General features: G+C 37.4%; 1 protein-coding gene and 1 pseudogene across 1 annotated transcript in view; both read left to right on the plus strand.

The window, feature by feature from the left end:
• Window positions 1–22,243, plus strand: part of ROBO2 (roundabout guidance receptor 2) — a 1,637,092-nt gene that overhangs the window by 570,268 nt on the left and 1,044,581 nt on the right. The window lies entirely within an intron of this gene.
• LOC113618426 (serine/arginine-rich splicing factor 6 pseudogene) lies at window positions 8,012–9,092 on the plus strand (annotated as a pseudogene).

A 22,243-nucleotide genomic window follows, 5' to 3' on the forward strand; every position in this document is an offset into this window, starting at 1 on the left:
GGCCACGGCACCTACCAATCACTTCTCAGTAATACGTAACTTGTGCAAGGCTCTTAGAGATAGTTTAGCATTTTTCACTACAGAAGTGTCTGAATATCACATTTTAAAATCTTATCTATATGTGGTATGAGCTGAATTGTGTCCCCCAAAAGGATATGTTCAAGTTCTAAGCCCTGATGCCTGTAAATGTGACCTTATTTGGAAATAGAGTCTTTAAGGATGTAATCAAGTTAAGATGAGGTCATGCTGGAGTAGGATGGACCCTAAATCCAATATAGCTGGTGTCCTTATAAGAAGAGGAGAAGAAACAGACAGAAAGGAGAACACCATGTGATGACACAGACAGAGATTGGAGTTGCATCTACAAACCAAGGAATGCCAAAGTTTACCAGCAACCACCATAAGGTAGAAAAAGGCAAGGAAGAATCCTCCCCTGGAGCCTTCAGAAAAAGCATGGCCCTGCTACCACCTTGATTTCATACATCTAGCCTCCAGAAGTGGGAGAGAATAAATTTCTGTTGTTCTGAGCCACCGTATTTGTGATATTTTGTCACGGCAACCTTAAGAATCCATTACAACATGTCATCAATAAAAGATCAAAAAAAGTTGTTTTCTGCCCAATGGATGTAAGTGAATATTTACACTTTATATACTTATACATTTGTAGGTGATTTGTGGGGGATATCATAGTAAGTCACAGAAACAGAAATTCCTTTTTGAAAAGCGCCGATAAAGGAGCGGTAATAGACTGGATAGCGATACTGACCCCCGTGCATGTGAGCACATCCATCCCTCACCACCATGGCTGTCATCTTGCTAAAACTAGGCTCTGCCAAGGGTCTCTGTATGGTTCAAAAGCCTTTGCTGACTTCCGCTTGCTTACTGAAGGGAAACTCTATATATTCTACAGCATGGCACACACGCCCTTTCCCAGACTGACATTTCTAATATTCTAGTCTCATACTGTGCTGTGCCCAAGTGGCATCTATGTGCCAGCTGCACTGCATTACATCATTCTTCAATACAGCTTGTACTTACTTGCCTTTGAATCTTAATTTGTGCTGTTTCATCTGTTCTCTAGCAACTAAAACTCTGTCCCAGTTATTCAAAGGTAAACCCAAATGCAGTTTTTCTTCGTGAAGGCTTCCCCAATCCTCTTCACTGTAATTTTTTCTATCAGTCACTATTCCTGCCATACTTTGAAACTCCATTAGCGCATTTAATAAAATGTTCTTAATTTATAATTATTTTATGCATGTTCTTACCCTAATTTTATCAGATAAGATGGTATTTATGATATTACTTTACAAACCCCTAAATTAAAATACACTGGCTATCTGAAAACAGTTAAATATGAAATGTTACTTGTTCTACAAAAAGCTTGAGAATTTGGAATACTCCTTGCTGTTTGGGAAGGTTTGATCAGTGATTAATGAACAAGTGAGTGAATGAATGATTGAATGAGGAATTGATGTAAAACTAAACGTGGTGGTAGTTTACAATATTACCTAAAAGTAAGGAATTGGATATCTATTTTAATTTTTGGTAATATTAGTCAGAAACATTATAATAAAAGTCATGATATTAAGGTTTGCGAACATCTTTAAAGTATATGAATTTTCAATTTGAGTCTTTGATGTCAAGCAAATATTAATTAAAAAAATAATAATGTGGATTCTTTGCTTTGGACTAAATCTTGGATTATGTGTTCACATGACATTTCCTATTTAATAAATTAGCAAATAATTACAAATCAACATAAAATAAAAATTGTGTAAAGTGCATAAATTAAGCAGACTTAAGTGTTTTACATCAGAAGAGAGAATTATTTCATGGAAACATAATCCTGTTTTAAGTTCCATGAAGATAATACTTTTTAGGGCTTCCCTGGTGGCTCAGTGGTTGGGGGTCCGCCTGCCGATGCGGGGGACGCGGGTTCATGCCCCAGTCCGGGAGGGTCCCACATGCCGCGGGGCGGCTGTGCCCGTAGGCCATGGCCGCTGAGCCTGCGCGTCCGGAGCCAGTTGCTCCGCGACGGGAGAGGCCACGGCAGTGAGAGGCCCGTGTACCGCAAAAAAAAAAAAAAAAAAAAAGATAATACTTTTTAGATGTCTGGGAAATCTAAATACAAATAACACAATCAGTGTGAGTTTATTTATAAAATTGAATTAAAGTTTGTAAGTTTAAAATATTACCCTAGCCACATAACTCTTGATCCCTTACGAGATAGCTTTTATGAGTTTTTTATAAAAAATATTAATAAAATAAATGTGTTACCTGATGATTTTCAAAGAAGAGTCTAGTGTTTGGAGACAGAAAATGTTAAATTTAACACTTGCAGAAACTGGAAGACAGAAGTTCCCTTTACAGAGTCTCTTCATTCTATTAGAATAAACTCTTCTTTGAATCCAGCCATAAAAGAGCATAATAGTAATAATAGCAACTAACATTTAAGTAGTGTTTAATACATGCCAGGCACTATTTTCAGTTGTTTGCTTACATCAATTTATGTAATCCTTATAATTACCCTATGAGACATGCACTATTATTATCCATATTTTACAAAATGAGAAATGGCTACTTAGTGTATTTACTCACCAATGTCACATACCTAGTATATGGAGGAAACAGAATTCTAGTCTGTGTCTAGAGTATGTCACTTTACCATCCTTCTCCAGAGCCCTCTCAGTTTTAGAAGAGAACCTCTCTAATCTTTCTTCTTAATAGGAATTCAAAGTTGTGGCCACATATATGTTTCAATCCTTCGGTAGCATAAAACATACAATAAAGAACAATTTACAAAAGGTTGTGTCATGAACACTCCCTGGGATGTCTTTTTCTTCATGCACATGTGTGTTTCACTTATCTAGAGTGAAGGATGACATCAGAAATAGAAAAGTTGTGTTATTATCCAGTCATAGTAGATAGCTAAAGTTCCTACAGATTTAAAGTACTGTGTGGATTTCAGTTCATAAAAGTAAGATACATATGCTCACACACACATTTGTCACTGTTAATTTTAGTTACTTCCGATTCTCTTAAAACCATGAATGTATTATCCCTAAAATGCTTATCTTTAATATTCCCTAAATGCACTAATGTGGCAACATATTATAATGGAACTAATTAGAAATAGGTTCAAACCTAAATTTACCATTAATTATTTATGAGACCATTGGCAGTTTGCATTTCTTAATTGAGGTTTCCTTATTTGTAAAATAGAGATTGTGTATCTATTTTGAAGTATCAATATTATGGAAAAAATAAATTAAATACGTAATACATTTCCTGAAACAATTTGGAGCTCTTCAGAATTCTGTTTTTTGTTTCTTTCTTTCTCATTCGTGTGACAATGAAAATTTGTCTGCTTTATTCATAAAAACCTGTTAGGAAATTTCTTTTTAGAAACATCAGCTAGGTAGGTGAAACATGTATATATGTGCTTTAGAAATATTCAAATCATCATTCATCTATCTATTTTAGTACAAATGCAGTAATCTCAGAGTACCCTTGGGTTGACATATGTTTTTCTTATGTAACAAGTTGGCGAAGCAGATCTATTCTTCCACCACTCAGAAAACTTGATGGGATATCATTCCTCCACACATTCTGGAAAGTTCCAAATATTCTGACAGTGTATTAGAAAGCAAGCATGTCAATATTTTTTTTTCTAAAATGTATTGTTGATATGAACCCTCTTTAGGAATTCCTGTTTATTACATTGCTCTGATTTTACTAACATAGTAAGTTAGTGGCATATTTCTAATCCCAGTCATCTTAGTCCTGTCTGGATTCTTCACCCATGGAGACAAATGGCCCTTTTATTTTATAGAGTGGTTATAAGGCAATGTATATATGAACAAGCTATAGTTTTTCTGTTAAGGCCTATATTGAAGTCATATACGAAGTCCATATGGTGAGCTGGGTTTTTGTTTTGTTTTATTTCTGTCCCTAATGAGATTGGTATCAGAAAGTCACCATTTTATCCTTAGAAGGGAAGTTGCCTTTGTAGTAAGGGTAGCTTTTCTCAAAAAAAAAAAGAAGGAGTGGGCCAAAGTGGTGTCATCTTAGGGCTCCTTCTGTTAAACATATGACTTTCAAGGGTGGAGACCTCTACTCTCTGGGAAATGAGATTCAATCATACCCCTTCTGTTCCAAGGGTTTGCAGAAAAATTTTACCCACCCCTGATGCAGTGGAAACAGAGAGAGAGAGAGAGAGAGAGAGAGAGAAAGTGAAAGAGATTCAATGGACACCAGACCTGGTTCTGGCAGCACTCCAGAATGGCAGCTTGACTTTGGGTGATAACTGTTTATGGGTCCCAAATAAACACTAGTATGCACTCCAAGCAAGAGGACACCTTTGGCCAAACGTTCACTGAGGTAAGGAGCTCATCCTTATTCAATACAGATGGTAGCAATGTTCATACAGCACCTGAAGGGAGAATTAAGAGCAGTGAGTGAAAAGTAGAAGAAACATTCAGCCTAATACAGGAAGCAGCACTTTCCAACAATGGCTGCTGTCCAGCAATGGAATGCATGCTCCATAAAGTTGTGAGCTCCCTATCACAAAAATAATTCTAACAAAGCCCAGGTAACTATCTGTCATAAATACATGTGTTTGGATTTCAGAATTCATTTGCAGCAAGTATTTATTCAGTGCCTAATATGGGCTAACCCTTGTTCTAAATGCTAGGGTTAGTCATGAACAAAGCAAAATATTGTCATCATGAATGTTACATTCTAGAGAGAGAATAAGGAAACCAATGAACAGAAATACACACACAGGGCTTCCCTGGTGGCACAGTGGTTGGGAATCCGCCTGCCAATGCAGGAGACACGGGTTCAAGCCCTGGTCCGGGAAGATCCCACATGCCACGGAGCGGCTGAGCCCGTGAACCACAGCTATTGAGCCTGCGTGCTACAACTGCTGAAGCCTGTGTGCCTAGAGCCCGTGCTCCACAACAAGAGAAGCCACTGCAATGAGAGGCCCGCACACCGCAACGAAGAGTGGTTTCTACTCGCCACAGCTAGAGAAAGCCCGTGCACAGCAGCAAAGACCCAACACAGCCAAAAATAAATAAATAAAATTTTTAAAAGGGAACAATAAGGTATTAAATTTTTTTTAAAAAAAAGAAATACACACACATAATTTAATTTAGGGATAAGTGCTAGGAGGAAAAATAAAGCCTGACAAAGGAGTTAGAAAGGATGATCAGGGAAGATCAATTTTTCTGGCAATTTGTGCAGTAACTAGAGGTAGATCAGAACTCCTTCTAAGCCATGATAAGAAATACGAATTTTATATTAATAGAAATTTAAAACACATGGTGGGAAGGCAAACTCCATGATTTTAACTTCTCTTTGAACTCTGATTGCACAACTCTCCAGTTTTCCATTCTCAAACTTTGCCTCCCTTAAAATGAAGTGACAAATGGTCAAGTTATTTTGCATAATTTAAAATGGGAAAACTAGAAAAATTAAAAATGGTTCAAATGTTTTAATATAATTTTATGTCATGGAGTGAATTTCTTTGTTATTTAATTTCCTCTTTATAGCTCTCACTGATGTTTTCATTTTTTTAAATTTGAAAGATGTAAAAAAAGGAGAGAGAGGTTAGTGTAATAAACTCCATGTTCCCATTACCCAGCTTAAACAACTATCAAACTGCGCCAACCTTATTTCATCTGTAATCATACCCACTTTAGCTCCACCTCAGGTAATGTTGAAACAATTCCCAGACATCATATCATTCCATCCTTAAAAATTTCAGAATGTAAAAACTTTTTGAAACATAATATCATTAACATTCCTAAAAATATTAACAATCATGTCTTAAGGTAATCAAATACTTAGTGTTCAAATTTCACCAGATGTCTCATAAATGTTTTATTAGAATTGATTTATTTGAATTAGTATTTAACACGGTTTTCTCATCGCAGTTTTTTGGTATGTCACAGTCTCTTTTAGTTTATTAGTTTTCTTTTCTCTCTTTTTTTTAAAATTTCAATTTATTTGTTGACAAATTTGTGTCCTTTGTCCTGTTATTCCCCACACTCTAGAGTTTGATCATTCCATCTTCATGGTATCATCTAACATGTTTCTCTATTTCCTGTATTTTCTATAAACTGGGAGTTATGTCTAGAAGTTTGATCAGGTTGGGGCCAAGTTTTACAGGCACTCAGTCACAGTTAAGACTCTCCCCTGTAGCCTTGGGCTCACCTGAACCTCTCCTCACCTCTCAACCTTCAGCTTTGCCTAAGATGCAATCCCAGACTGAGAATAAACTGGTAAAATTCACAGAGCAGCTAAGAATCGTTCTTCATTCAGCTGGGTCTGCAGAAAAGCCTAGTAATTGCATTTCATTAGTGTGTCAAGATGTTCCTCATTATCCCAACAAATATTCATTTGGAAAATGTTATTTGTACAATGTTAGAAATTAAGATATTAAATAAATACACTGTTGAAGAGATGCTATCATTGGCCTTTTAATCTCTATTATTGAAAAATCATAGATGATTTTTGTTGATGCCTTTGGAAAGTCATTTTATTCTTTTAAGTCTTTTTTCTTTTTCTGTAACCCTCCATACAGTTCTTCTGAGTGTCAATTTTCCTTGAAATCTTACCTCCAACTCAGTTTCTTTACCGTCAGATTGACATATGGACTGTATTCTCCTTCAGGAAGGGAATATTTAAAAATTTTCTTTTGCTTATTGCTGAGAAAACCCAGGGGGCAGATAGATGAATATTGGGACGCACTATTAACCTTCCTTTTTTCTCTTTTCCTCAGTGGTTTTCCATAGCAACAGCTGACTAATGACAGCACAGATCAGCCCTCAGTCTCAGACACACACACAAGTCAGAGGTGGTGTTATTATTTTGCATTTTTTTCCTAAGACAGTGATACGGATGAAAGCACCTAAATTCGACCTTTTCTCTCTCTTCTCATGGTTGTTCATTTCTACCTTATTTCAAAATTGCTCTTCCCTGACCTTCTGTTTGAAAATAAACACTCTTACTAGTTGATCTACATCCTTTGATGTCAACTATTTCTAATCTGGAGTGTTCAAGTCAGTAGTTTTACTTAATTTGTGGCTAATTATAGTTCTTCTTTTAACTCAGTTTAAAATTTGGTTTCTTCATACCTTCCGACCTTCCCCCTCTGTGACTTTCTATTTCTCTGCAATTCAACAAAGTGTTCAGATGAAAGGGAAAAAATGATGCTTTAAGTCCACTTGATTTGTTTCCATATTCTTGGGGCTATTTTGACTTTAAGAAATTGGTGTGTTTATTATTTCACTCCTTAATATATTGCCTTTGTTTCCAATCACCAAACAAAAACAAACAAAAACAGAACCTGGACTACTTCTTTTTTTTTTTTCAAAACAAAGCTGGATACTGGGGATTTTCAGCTTATCCAACCAAATATACACACATTGTTTTTGATCTCTCTTTTATATCTTTTCACATAAAACCTAAGCTTTTCTTTGCTCCTTTACTTAAAAACCGCTAAAAATATTTATTACATACCTATTCTGTGTTAGATACTATGTTATGTGTTAAGAATACGGTGAGTAAGAAATAAGTGTTTTCCTTAATATGGTTGAACTCTACGAAAAGTTAACAAGTGAACAGGTAATTCCTTTCCGTCAAACATTCATTCCCCTCTCTTTTGCAGTGAACACAATTTGTGCCAACTGTAACTTGCAGAAAAACTAAAATGTCTCCAAAGGAACACGTGCAGTTTCTTGATTATTCATTTATGTCCAATTTACTCTCAGATGCACTTACAGGTTTTAAATTGACCGACAGTGTGCGGTGCTGAGAGCCACAAGGCAACAAAGGAAGTGAAAAGTCAAAACTACACAAAGCTGATCGTGCGGCTGGACCCAGCCACCGCCGCAGTGGGAGGTGCGTGTCCGGGTTCTCGCCGTCCCCGCCCCTGCCCCGCGGCTTCTGCCTCTGCGGTCCGCCATTCGACAGCCGACCCTCGGGCCCCTCGCCCGCCATGGAGATGCCACGTGTCCACATAGGACGCCCGAGCTACAACGTCCGGGAGAAGGACATCCAGGGCTTTTTCAGTGGCTATGGCCGCCTTCTCGAAATAGACCTTAAAAAGGGGTATGTCTTTGTGGAGTTCGAAGACCATGGCGACGCCGGCGATGCCGTGTATGGGCTGAACGGCAGGGAGCTCTGCGGCGAGCACGTGATTGTGGAGCACGTGATCGTGGAGCATGCGGGGGGGCCGCGTCGCGAGCGTGGCGGCTACAGCTACGGAAGCCGCAGTGGTGGAGGCGGATACGGCAGTCGGAGAACCTCTGGCAGAAATGAATCTGGACCACCTGTACGCGCAGAATTCAGGCTTATTGTAGAACACCTTTCTAGTCTTTGCAGTTGGCGAGATTTAAAGGATTTCATGAGACGAGCAGGTGAAGTAACCTATGCGGATGATCACGAAGAACGCACAAATGAAGGCGTCAGTGAGTTTCGCTCCTACTCGGACATGATGCGTACTTTGGATAAGCTGGACGGTATGGAAATCAATGGGAGAAATATTAGACTAATGGAAGATAAACCACGAACAAGCCACAGGCGGTCTTATTCTGGAAGCAGATCAAGGTCACGGACTAGAAGAAGGTCACGAAGTAGAAGTCGTAGGAGCAGCCACAGTAGATCTCGAAGTATCTCAAAAAGTTGCTCCCGGTCCAGGTCTCGGAGCAAAGGTCGATCACGTTCTCGTTCAAAAGGCAGGAAATCTAGATCAAAAAGCAAATCTAAACCTAAGGCTGATCGAGGCTCCCGTTTGCGCTCTCGGAGTAGATCGAAGGATGAATATGAGAAGTCTCGAAGCAGGTCTCATTCTCCATCTCTTTCCCCCAAAGAAAATGGGGAAGGTGATATAAAGTCAAAACCTAGATCAAGGAGCCAGTCTCATTCCAATTCACCCCTACTTGCACCACCCCCAAAGGCCCGTTCTGTGTCCCCTCCACCAAAAAGAGCTTCAAGATCCCGTTCTAGATCTCATTCAAAGTCAAGATCACGATCCAGATTGAGCTCCAGAAATTAACCCACAACTCTGCATTCTTTGCACACTATTACAGAACACTTTCCTACTTGCTTAGGCAGTTACTCTTCCACGTTTGTACTGGGCCTCTTCTGCAAGAAGAATCTCCCGAAAAAAGGGGCATACAAAAATTGGATTTGTAGCCAAATTGATGAAAAAGATGAGGTCAAAGATCCTCTCCCTTTGTAGAATTAAGATAACTTTGATTTTATAGCTTTTGAGCTAAAATAACTTTTGTAAAGATTGAGCTAATTTAGTTTTTTTTTTTTTTTTAAGTATTTCAGCAGGATCTGCTGCAGCGGTTTCTGTCATTGTTACATTTGTTTGCTTAATTTTAAATTAACCGTTTCAAGCTTTGAACACTTAGGGCTTTAGAGGGAGAACCCAATTTCCAATTATGTTGGCTTTTTATAAAGCTTGAGTTATGTAAGATTTCAATAAAAGTTTGCTACCAAGATGACTGCCTTATTGAATAGGTCACTCTTAAATTCCTTTAAATATCGATTATCTGCTATCTGTGGAAATAATGTAAATTCTACTTAAGTGTAAAACAAGGCAAGTCTCAGACAAGCAATAAATTATTCAATTTGGATAACATTATTTTGTCCTGTTATTCAAATTTACCAGTCATATTGGCCCCTTAAACAGGTTAAGTTAAAAATAAAAGATTTTATAGTCGATCTGTTATACAATTCTGCCTAAATTAATAGATTTTTAAAATAATGAAACCGTTTTCAAACTTAAATTGATTGAACTCTTCAAAAAATAGTTCCTATTACTTGGGATCTTATCTAGCCTGGTAATCCCACTTTCTGGAAGTGGTCGTTGTAATTAGTGTTTTGTTAGAATAAGGTTCCGTGGTCTCTAATGTTTGTTATGTAAAAATTTCTTTGATCAGAAATTTGGTGTGTTATTCAAAATGGAAAAGCAAATATTGCATTTTCTACTGAAAGATCCTTAACAGACACTTAAAACAGATCGCTTGATAAATCAGTTACTGATTAAATTAAAATTCCACCTAACAATCAGTCCCCTTTAGTTAGTGGGGTTCTGTGATAATTGGTTAGATCATCCTTGTACTTTATGTGGTTGGCTTGGAAAATATTTAAACAGGTTAACCCTAAACTTTTGTACTTCATCATGAAGGGTAATGAATACTGTGGGAACCAAATTTTATAATACTGCAAATTTGTAGGAGTTACTGGGTTACCAATTAGTCCATACATCCGTTAAGCCTGGTTAGTTGAGATTGCAGTTTGAGAAATGAATTACCTTATATATATATATCTCTTTCTCCAGATTCTTTAAATAAGGTAATTTCATTTAAAGCACTCATTAATCTTAGTCTGAAATCAAGATGTAGGTTATTTGACTCAGCTTTAACACCTTCCTGGGAGCTGTCACTCTATATAAGGTGTTAAGGGCTGGGTAGTGTTAGGGTGTGGTGGGTACCACTCATTGTGCTGCAGGTGTGCCTAGAAAGCATCATAATCTAGAGTTGGTTTGTAGGTTCAGATACCAGAAGGCAAGCCTAGTAAAATTGAGACTGCATGGAAAACGTTGAGTCAAAGGTCTAGATGCCAAAACGATACTGTAACTGGGAGTGTTTGCTCATGTAAAAAGACTTGTTCTAATAATTTCTGGGCTTCCTGTTATGAAATCTTAGAGCCTAATCTTAGGAACACAGTGCCCCAAAAGGTTGATGCTTCTTCTAAGACCTTATTTTCTTTAATGCTTTAGATATATATTTTTTTTAGATGTTCATAGGAAATATGGTTTTTTTTTTTCAATATAAACTTCAGATTTGGAGAGAAGAAACTGGTATCTGTAATTATAGTTCATTGTTTTGCCTGTTTGAAAGAACAAAAGTTAGGACACTTACATGAGGAAACAAGCCTCCACTGCCTTTCAAATTATGTTTAAGGACAAGTTACTTTTAAGAATTGGCTTTGACCAAAGTTCTCTTGTTTTCAGGCAAAGAACAAAAGCTTTTAAAACCACAGCCTTTTAAAATGAAGGAGGGGAATACTACCGTGTGAAATTAGGCTTTCTAAAAGTATGCGGCATCCTTCAACTGGGCTTTCTTGTGTCGATGTTCCATCACGTGGTAATAGGCAGGTTTGTTTGCATTGTTAGCTGCCCCTCCCGCCCCCCGTGGGTAATTGTATAGGTAAATGTCTGCACCCATAAGAATTTAGCAGCAAAGGCCAACTTATTGAAATTCTAGTTCCTATCCCACACCTGTCGCCCTACATCATTGGAAGTGCTAAACCACTGTATTTATAACACTGGCCCACTTGACCAATGAAATGTTTAGTTCTTTGCTAACTTTTAAGTAGAATCTGCATCTCTACAACTTGCCACATGTTCGTCTATGGCTAGATGGAGTATTAAGCTGGTGGAGAGCAAACTAGAAGTGAATGATAACTGGATCCCCCTTTCTTTTACATGATAGCGTGTTGACATGCCATAATGCCTTTATGGCCAGTTCAAGTCCTTCCTGCTCCTGTGACTTAAGGTTCAACTCCTGTGTTGTTACCATCTTTTCTCTTGGTATCTTCTTTCTCCCACTTTGTTAACCTGCTTTGTGCTTTATTACTTCAATAAAATGTTCACTGAGAGAAAAAAAGATACACAAAGCTGCTCATGGTGAAAATTTAGATACAGACATCTAACAGTTGTAGGTTTGTTCGGAGTTTTCCCTGTAATACGTTTGAAACTTTACAAGATTACATACCTAAGAATCAGCATTGTATTCTGTGCAACTTAATGAAAAGTGAGAAGTGGTAATTTACATTCTTGACTTGGGCTGATAAATGTATACTTTGTGGCGGGAACATACAACTGGGACTCTACCAGCAACAGAGAGCTGTCAGAAGGCTCTCTTGCAGCTCTACCAGCTGCTGCCCCCAGTGCCCTTCCCCCGTCCTACCTCCAAGCTCACACCCATCATTGCTCATAACAAGAATGAAGCTACATAGGTACAGAGGGTGAATATCTTCCCTTTTATGTCCTTCCCACAGCTTCAAGAAATGTCCACAAAAATTGCATTTGTAAGTTTGAAGTTCAAAATGTGACCCACAACACATTCTCATATTCAGTTGCAGATTTCCTTCCATTATTGGAGCGCTGGTAACCATAAAATAATATGATGGATTATAAGCTTTTTCTCAATGTATCAGTGGACTGAGAACTTGGCTCTCCCTCCACTTTAAATGTACCAGCATTCTCTTCTGCACTATTCTTTCTTCTTTAATCCTCTCTCCCAACAATTCCTGGTGAACGAATCTCCAGAGAATCATAAAATCATAGAAAATTATAAGAAGAAAAGACCTGAGAGATCATATTTTCCATTCCCTTTATTTTAGAGATGGAGCTGAGACTCAGTTTTCTGTAATTTAACAGGTATTGTGACCTAAGCACAGTGTTCATAAGAAATGTAAATGTTGTTAGGAGGAGACCTTTCCAGACAGAATGATATTCTGGAATGGTCTGCAAGTGCCTGCAGGTAATTAGGCAGCTGGTGTATTGCTTGATCTCCAAGTCAAGTTTAGGTTTTCTCTTCTTGCTTTAAAAGGGAATATTGCTCTAAAGGGACAGTGAGTGTTTGACACAGTTAAAGAAACAGAGACCAGAAATATAGGACTCCTTTTTAGTGAGATTATGTATTTAACTTTAAAAATCACTTATCTACATTGCTTTCTAAAGTGGGTACCCTTTTGTCCTCATCATGATCCATGATCATCCTTCTGAAAAAGACTTGAAGGCACAAAAGCACCAGCGGTCACATATCTTGCCAAATAAAGAACCAGGAGTCAAACAAGCTTATACCTAAATGGTTTTATGCAATCTACATATATGTTGCTCTCCTGCCATGGCAAATACCTAAATTTTTGCCTGAAATGGGAAATAGTTTTATGGGAGAGATGTGAAAGTACTCTGTTCACATTTTACATCTCATTTAGATTTAAATAAACCTTAATATTATATTTTATGAAAAGTTACTGACTGTCATTTTGGAAAGTCCTGAAGTTTATCTTCTTTATCACTTCAAGGAGAGTTCTCTCTTTTTAAATCTTTATGTCCTTTATCAGTCATGAGGGGGAGAGGCCCTCTTTTGTTTCTATATTTGGCAAAGAAACATTGGCATGAGGTTTAGAATATGTTGAAATCACTTACTGTTACATGGAATATATAGCACTATATTCATTAGATATTATCAGACAGGCTTCTGTAACAGAGACCAAAAATAACAGTTGTACATAAAAGAATCTTGTAGGAAGACGATCCATAAGAAGTATAGAAGCACCAGCATGTCACCCAGGTACTTTTGATATTTCTGCTCCAAAATACCTACTTGGAATTTATGATCTCTATATTCCAAAAAGAAAGAAAGATAGTGAGAGATAGGAAATCGGGATAGGTGCTTCTCACAGCTAGGTCAGGCCTAGTTGTGAGAACCTTAAAGATTAAGAAGTCACCCCAGAAGTTCCACACAACATTTTTCATACATATATTATTGGCCAGAAATTAGTCACATGGCAGCACCTGGCTGCAAGGCAAGCTGGGAACTAAGGTCATTTATCCATGATCATATGATGGATTGACATATTCAAATTTCCTGTTTATTAAAAAAGAAAACATATTCTATGGCTGTGGTATCAGTTCACATCTTATCTAAATGTTATTTTTAATAAGCACATAATGTTTGTCATTAAGTATTTTTTGGAATTCAAAAAGATCAACTTCTCTTATAAAGTAGAAAACAAAAACAAACTTAAACTCCCTAATGCACACAGCTGTATAAGCACTTACTGAATACTTAATTACAAGCTAAAGTCAGTCCTTGGCCAGAGGGATCAAAGCTGAATTATCATTTATCTCAGCGGTCCCCAACCTTTTTGGCACCAGGAACCGGTTTCGTGGAAGACGTGTTTCCATGGATGGGGGCAGGGGGCAGGAAGGATGTTTCAGGCGGTAATGCGAGCAATGGGGAGCTGCAGATGAAGCTTCGCTCGCTAGCCCGCCGCTCACCTCCTGCTGTGCGGCCCGGTTCCTAACAGCCCGAGGACCAGTACCCCTGGTTTATCCTTCTCTCAAAAATCTATAATTTGGTGAAGAAGAAAGAGATATAATCTCATCATGTTACACAATGTGAAATATTTTTAAGAAGCAATAGCTATAAGAAGAAGTAAATGCCATGTAAATAGAGAGTGGGTAGGGGAAGGTATTGGAAAAATTCCCCAGAGGAGGTGAAATATGATCTGGACTCAGAAGGCTGAGTAGGATTTCACTGTAAATCAAGAAGAGAACAAGACAGACAGAAGTAATAGGTTTCCAAAACCTTATTGCATATCTGTTTATGTTCAACATATAACGATGGTTCAATGCTTGAAGATATGAAGTGAATGGATGGCCAGAAATACAAGGATCTAGATAAGGGTCATTAAACACCAGCCCACTGCCAAATCTGACCTGTCGTCTGTTTTGGGTAAAGTTTTGTTGGAACACAGCCACACCCATTGTTTACATACTGGTTATGGCTGCTTTCACACTACAACAGCAGACTTAAGTAGTTGCTACGGAGTTGGTATAGCCTATAAGGAAGAAAATACTTCCCGTTTGGCCTCTTATGGAAGAAATTTGCTGACTTCTGATCTAGATTAAAGACATTTTCACAGGTATAAAGAATGATGTGATTGTTTCAAGAATGAATTAAAATGTAGGCTACCCACTTCCCAAATTCCTTGGCTACAGCTACAAAGCAAAGCGAAGTGGAGGGTTAAAGGTGGATAAATACACTACCGTCAGGAGGTAAGTTGAGTAGACTAGCTTAAAAGAAACAATTACCATTGTAGCCCATCTAAAAATGCCAAATGTCCTAGATTTTACCTTTCTCACTTTTAGGTACCAGGGAATTTGCATGTTATGGTATTAGAAACTGCCAAAGTGACAAACATGGACTTTATACCCTTGTCAGAAGTGCTATAAGACAGAAACAGAGAGGGAAAAGGAAGCAAATTGTCAAGTATGTGTTTCCGTTTAAGACTGCCCCCCTCCCCCCTTAAAGTTTCTGGCTTAGAGTTTAGTACCTTCGATCTGGATCAGTCCTTCTCTTTTCCCAGTGTTCTGATGCACTGTTGCACTTGACAAGATCAGTACAATTCGAATGGAGGAGAGAGAATCAAGAAACTTATATCCCCCAAATAAGTAAGCCTAAAAATCTAACAACAGACTCCAAGGACCAACTCAGATAGAGATCCTTTATCTTTTTTAATCACAATATAAATACATCTTTAGCCCCTCTCCATGTCAGGTGGCAATAGAGTAAAGTGGTTGCTTCCCTTTCTCTTACATATTTGTTCTGATCAATTCTCAATGAACTGGATCATGGATCGCCAGCACATCAGAAGGATTTATGTTAATATCATGGTAATAGGTTGGAGTAGTATAAGAATACTGGATAAGAATCAGGATGCTTACATTTACTGAGTTTTATAGCTGGAAGGATCTATAGTCAACGAGTCCAATTTCTCATTTTACACTGGAGGAAACCCAGATCCAGACTGATAATATGACCTACATATTACTCCAGGTCTATTCTCCCAGGGGACCTTGGAGACTCTAATTCTCCTCAACCTCTGCTTTTTTCAATTAAAATGTACATAAGTCAAACAATCCCAAGAAAATTCTGCATTACAGGATGCTAGCAGCCCACATCTTTTTAAGTAAATAAATAAACCCTTTTAAATTTTAAGAGTCAGTCTGAATTTTAGCTTCAGGGTTCAGAATGTAACATTTCAGATCTGGACTGCTGTCTTTGATAAGGAGAGTCCCCACTATACTAGAGAAAAAATTACATTCTGTCCTTTTCTTTCTTTTTCTTTTTCTTTTTTTAAAGACAGGAATGGGGGAAGCAAGTCTTCAAAGCAGACATATCTGAGTCCAAATTAGAAAGCTTTTACTTACCAATTCTGTATCTTGTTTAAGGTAAGTTTCTCAAATTCATCGAGTCTCAACTTTCTCAATGGGAAAAGAGCAATAATAATACCTACATTGGGGCATCATTTTGAGACTTATAATAAGGTGTCTATAGATAAGCACTATACTCAGCACATAATAAATACTAGAGAAATGGTAGCTTAATATATGTATTTTCTTTTTTCTTTACCTTCTTTGTCTGCATTTCTCCTTTGACACTGACCTTTAAAAATATTCCATCTTTTGGGCTTCCCTGGTGGCGCAGTGGTTGAGAGTCTGCCTGCTGATGCAGGGGACACGGGTTCGTGCCCCGGTCCGGGAAGATCCCACATGCCGTGGAGCGGCTGGGCCCGTGAGCCATGGCCGCTGAGCCTGCACGTCCAGAGCCTGTGCTCCGCAATGGGAGAGGCCACAACAGTGAGAGGCCCGCATACCGCAAAAAAAAAAAAAAAAATCCCATCTTTCTATGTTTGCGTCACTTTATATGGGGCTATTTCAAATATGGTAAAACTCATTTTTATTTATAGAGTTAGGAAAAGTGATCAATGTTTATAAGCCACTTGGCAATATAATTTGCTCTTACTTTGACTCTATCTGCATCTGCTTGTGGCCTTGAAATTAGCAGTTTTGACTGAAGTGATCGATTCTGCATAAAAAAATTCAACTTGATTTTTTTTTTTACTTTTTTTAAACTCATCTGAACTGCAGAAAGTAACCTGTTTTGTCATAAGGCAGACACAGCTCTAAGAATGGCATTTTATGTTGTGGATTATATGTAAAATAAAGTTTTTCCTCTGTATCCAGTATGTTATAGCTCCCTCCTCACCTCCAGCAGCTGGTGTGTGCCTGGGGTATGTAAAATCATTTCAGTATTGGACCAAGTACAGCATAAAGCAATCATAGAAGTAAATCTGTTCTCTCCAGCTCATTTTGTGTCTTCAAGAACCAAATGGAATTTTCCTTGAAATTATCCAGTCTGGGGCATTATTCACATCATTTCTTGTTTCCTAACCCAACTGTTGTCTCATGTGTGTCTGTCTGTCACGCTCTGTGTCTTTCTTATGTAATAAAATAGATCTGACCAGAAAGGAGAATCAAGGTTATAATTGTAAAAATTAAATTAATTTGAAAAGTGAAATTTCAAGCTAAAAAACCTCATCAGGTAAGTTCTTTTTTGTTTATAAAAGAGTTCTAAAAGTATATAGATTTTATGTGGCATTTTCAAGTGCAGGAATAACAAGCAAAAAGCCACTCTAATACCAACAACCCAAAAGATATTATATATTTAGACAAATAACTTGTGTTCATGGCATATTGAACTAAGATTCTAGTAAATGCCCTATCTCCATTTAGCTGGGGCAATTCATCCATTTATGCTACATTCACTATATTACTTATTAGCATAAGTTGAACTAGTGAATTTCAAGAAGTGATTCCCAAGTGATGTATTTCTCTTGCCATGAATCTGTTTCCTATTTTTATCCTGATACAAACTAAATTGAATAATTTCTAATAAAGACGAGAGGACAGAGCCCATATTACTTTCCTCTCTCAGAAGACAGAAGTAAACCTAAGAGGCCAAATCCTAGATTTTTTGGTTCCATCTTACTTTCTCTTATGTAATTATCTATCTATCTATCTATCTATATATACCTATCTATCTACCTATTATCTTTATTTATTTCTGTATCTAGACTACAGCTAGTATTACCAGTGGAATATTTTGGTCTCCCTTTATTTTATAGAGGACCAAGTCTAAGCACCCTACACTTTTCTAGCCCCTACAAAACTCTGGGAGATAAGAATATACTAATTCTACCATAACTGCATCCTGGTTTGTGTGTATGCCTGTGTGGATGTGTGTGTGTGTGTGTGTGTGTGTGAAGGAGGAGACTAAATGATCAATAATTTTATTTCTATATGTGATTTTTGCCGATTGCTTGTAGAATAAAATCTAGGATTTTAAATCACTTTCCCATTTTATCTTCAATTTTATCTCTTTTTCCTGATCTTCTGATAATTAAACACTTCTTAAGTTTTCTGCCTTTCTTCTTTGTTTCTTCTCTGAATATCCTCCAAGAATACTGAACTATTTGTTTTAGACATGAAGAAACAGTGCTAGAGAAATCCTGTGGCTGACCCACAGTCACATAGAGTTGGTATCAGCCACCTGCTATCTCCAGGGCCACATCTCAAGTTTCTGTGATCTAGCATTGCCATCATCATAGTGACCTCCATCACTATGGTTTTCCAACTCTCCAACACACTATCCATTCCTGTGTAGCTTCCACATTCTCTCATCATCTCACCCTTCTTTCTATCCTTGATGCTTTCAATAAGTTGTTTATTTTATTTTTTAATTAATTAATTTATTTATTTTTGGCTGTGTTGGGTCTTCGTTGCTGTGCACAGGCTTTCTCTAGTTGCGGCGAGCGGGGGCTACTACTGTTCGTTGTGGTGCACGGGCTTCTCATTGCGTTGGCTTCTCTTGTTGTGGAGCACGGGCTCTAGGCATGTGGGCTCAGTAGTTGTGGCTCAAGGGCTCTAGAGCACAGGCTCAGTAGTTGTGGGGCACGGGCTTAGTTGCTCCATGGCATGTGGCATCTTCCCGGACCAGGGCTCAAACCCGTGTGCCCTGCATTGGCAGGTGGATTCTTAACTACTGTGCCACCAGGGAAGTCCCTAAGTTGTTTATTTTTAAGTCTATTTTTTTTTCTATTGAAGGGAATAATGCTCCTGTAGAGTAACCATCTAATAGAAGGTTAAATAACCTTAGTGAAAAATACTGGCAATGCTAAATAGAATATACTATAGTTATCAGTAAAGAGGCTGAAAATATAAGATGGGTGATTACAGAGATGACATTTAGTATGGGGAAAAAACAGTCAAATAGCAAAAGAAATATAATCAGAAGTAGACTTGTCTACCAGGAAGGAACAATCTGAAAAATGACTCCATGCCTGTGAGTGAAAATGGGGAGAAAATTGTTAGTGAATTTGCTGTGTGTGATGTGTGTGTGTGTACCTTCACATGGTAGAGAAAAACCCAAGAATAATCTGAAGAGAATGAAAAATTATGTCCAAGTCTTACTAATAGATTTTAATTTCTCAAAAATAAACAAAAAACAATTTCAGAAAATGATCATAAGGAATGACAATAGAACCTTTGAACTTCTGTATAAGTTATTTGTTTACTTTGACTTGGCATCAGGAGAAAGTGAGGATCTACATATATTAGAAAAGCAGAGGGCTTCCCTGGTGGCGCAGTGGTTGAGAGTCCGCCTGCCGATGCAGGGGACACGGGTTCATGTCCCGGTTGGGGAAGATCCCACATGCCACGGAGCGGCTGGGCCCATGAGCCAGGCCACTGAGCCTGTGTGTCGGAGCCTGTGCTCCGCAATGGGAGAGGCCACAACAGTGAGAGGCCCGCGTGCTGCAAAAAAAAAAAAGAAAGAAAGAAAAAGAAAAGCAGAGTGTGCAAGTTGTCCAGTATTTGGAAACATATACTTAGGAGTAGCCGTACAATATTTTTCAAATGGAACACAGATTAAATGTCATGGAAGCTATCCTAATGCTGTAAAAGTGGTGTTGCTGAAATGACAAATAAGCTTCCAAGGCAGGTATTTGACATATGCCCTACTGGTCACTTAAAACTAGATATATAGACAAATTAGAAAGTCTGTCACAGATAATAAATGATTTGAGGTAAGGATGACAATTTTTAAGTAGCTAGGTAACTTGCCATAACTATTTGGGTTAACCTGCAAATACCTATAATTTAGAGATTATGGGACACTCTTCCATGGAATTAAATGATTTCAATTTGTTAGGACTGTCATTTATTTATAATGAGTATATTTTTCTTATTCTCATGCTAGTTTACTTGGTTTATGATCTGTTAAAATAACGTGTGTATTGAAAATTGTAGGCTGTCACCCAATTGTTTTCATTATTTTTGAGACGTCATTTGCCTCAGTTTTAAAATGGTAGCACTGAAATGAGCCAGGCTTTCCCACAGAGGTTTTCTGGAAAACCTATGAACTTCTTATTTCTAACAAATTAGTAAAATTGGATAAATCAATAACTTCATTTGTACTACTCCAGTTCAATCCAGTTAGGAATCTCTGTAAATCAATTTATAATGAGGAAAGCAAGAGAATTTGAAGAATAAACAAGGCTAGAAGACAAAGAGAAAAATGTTTATCCAATAATAAATACCAAGGTTTAAACCTGAATTGTTTTGTTTTCTGGTTTTCTCTGCTAGACTATAAACCACTTAAGGGCAGCTGGCTTATCTTACCCAGTTTTGTATGGCCAGTACTGACACAAAGAAGACATTCAATAAATGAGTGAAAGAAAAAGAAGAGAGAGTAAGAGATAGATATTTGCCAGGGGTAGGGGGAGAATAAAAATACTTGAAATGGCTGTTGTTAAAATTTTTAATTTTTCCATTGATGATAAGGAAAAGGAGAGTCTTCATGGTTTCATTTTCAAATATATATCTTCTAAATATTTCATAAAATGCGTTTTTAAAATTCCCATGATATAAATTTGTGTCTGACAATTTAATGAATGAGCTCTGTAAAAATGGTTTGTATTGGGCTTAAAACACAAGAAAGTAAGCATTGTTTCAGGTAAAAATGCATTTTCTGTGTAAGTAATTCATCTTTTTTCCTTTCTCTTTTAAACTGAAAAAAAAATATTTCAGAATCCCACTTTTCTGAGTCACTTACAATGTTTTCTCAACCTATGTGGGCAAATAGTGCTGTTATATTAAAAAGGCACTTTAAAAAAAAAGGGGGGGTGCTTAATTTCTCTTATCTCTTTCAGACAGACTGTAATTAGAATTAGCTAGGGCTTTACTTAATTTTGCAGGAGTTCTTGTGTACAGCCTTCATACCCTTGGTATAATTAACATTGTATCACTCCCATTAGTGTTTTTAAGCACTTAAATTGTGTCATAATGGTCACAGCTAAAGTTGCCATTAAAGGGCAATTGCTATTTATTATGCTTATAAAGTAGACACTTTACCACAGGAAAAAAAACATATATAGTAAGGTTCCACTTAGAAAGTAGGAATAGACAGTGCCGTTAGTTATGGCACCCTTGGGCTGAAAGGGCTGTCTCAAATTGATCCTATTCTTATTCTATCCAGTAGACAGTGGGGAAATCTAAACACAGATGACAAATCATTGCTTTTTTTTTCTGTTTAAGCAAAGTTTTGATTAGCTGAGTTTCCTTATAGACCCATAAAATATTGGTGTTAGGACAAAACTACAAGATGATCGGGTCCAGCCCTCGCGTTTTACACATGAGAAAATGGAGACAGGAGTTTAGGTGTCAATCTCAAGGTTACAGAAGCATTAGTGGACCTAGGGTTAGAAGTCAAATGATAAGACTTGTAGCTCTCATGCCCATTTCACCAGATATTTCTGAATCACCTACCATTAGATTTCCGTTTCTTCTGTTCCCAGCAAATGATTGATGCCACTTTGATTACATTTAGCTTCTTTACTAACAAGGTGTACTGCGTTTCATTTACAAGACATTTTAGTTGATGTCAGAGACAACCATGTCATGTAGCTATTGAAGAGTGTTTGGTTTTACATGTTTGCTGGTTATACATGGTTTGGTTGTTGTTTTGTTTCATTTTGTTTTTCAGGATTCCTTTTATTGAAGGCCATAGCATTATCCTCGATGCCATTGGTATGTCATTAAAAGAGAAGAGCTCTATAAAATTTTAGTTTTTCTACCAATCATATTATACATTCAGTTTGTTTTTTCCTCTCTATAGGTTAATTTTCTCTCCCAGCCCAGAGAGAAAGATATATTTTATGTGAGTGGAAGGTATATTTTATTCAATTGAATTGTTGAAACTCAACACAAACCATTTAAAGGAGTAAACAATTATCACTGAAATGAGAACAATTTAGTGGGCTTGCATGATTAATGTCCTACATAAATTCTTTATGACATTGAATTGAAAGATGATGTTATGAATGTATAATAGGAGGTTAACAGAATGTGTCACCTTTTGATTAGTTTCTGAGGAGACAGGCCTTGCAGTCAGTGATTTTGCAATGGTCAGAAGCTTATAACACTACCATATTTGTTGCTTGTAAATTAAAGTTTAGAAGCCATGATGATGTATGTCCTTAAACCAGCTGGGAGAAAGTGCCTGGAAGAGGAGATAGATAGCTT

The sequence above is a fragment of the Aethalodelphis obliquidens genome, unplaced genomic scaffold (genome assembly GCF_003676395.1).
Source record: "Aethalodelphis obliquidens isolate GAN/ISIS:26980383/991018 unplaced genomic scaffold, ASM367639v1 scaffold1, whole genome shotgun sequence".
Lineage (NCBI taxonomy): Eukaryota > Metazoa > Chordata > Mammalia > Artiodactyla > Delphinidae > Aethalodelphis > Aethalodelphis obliquidens.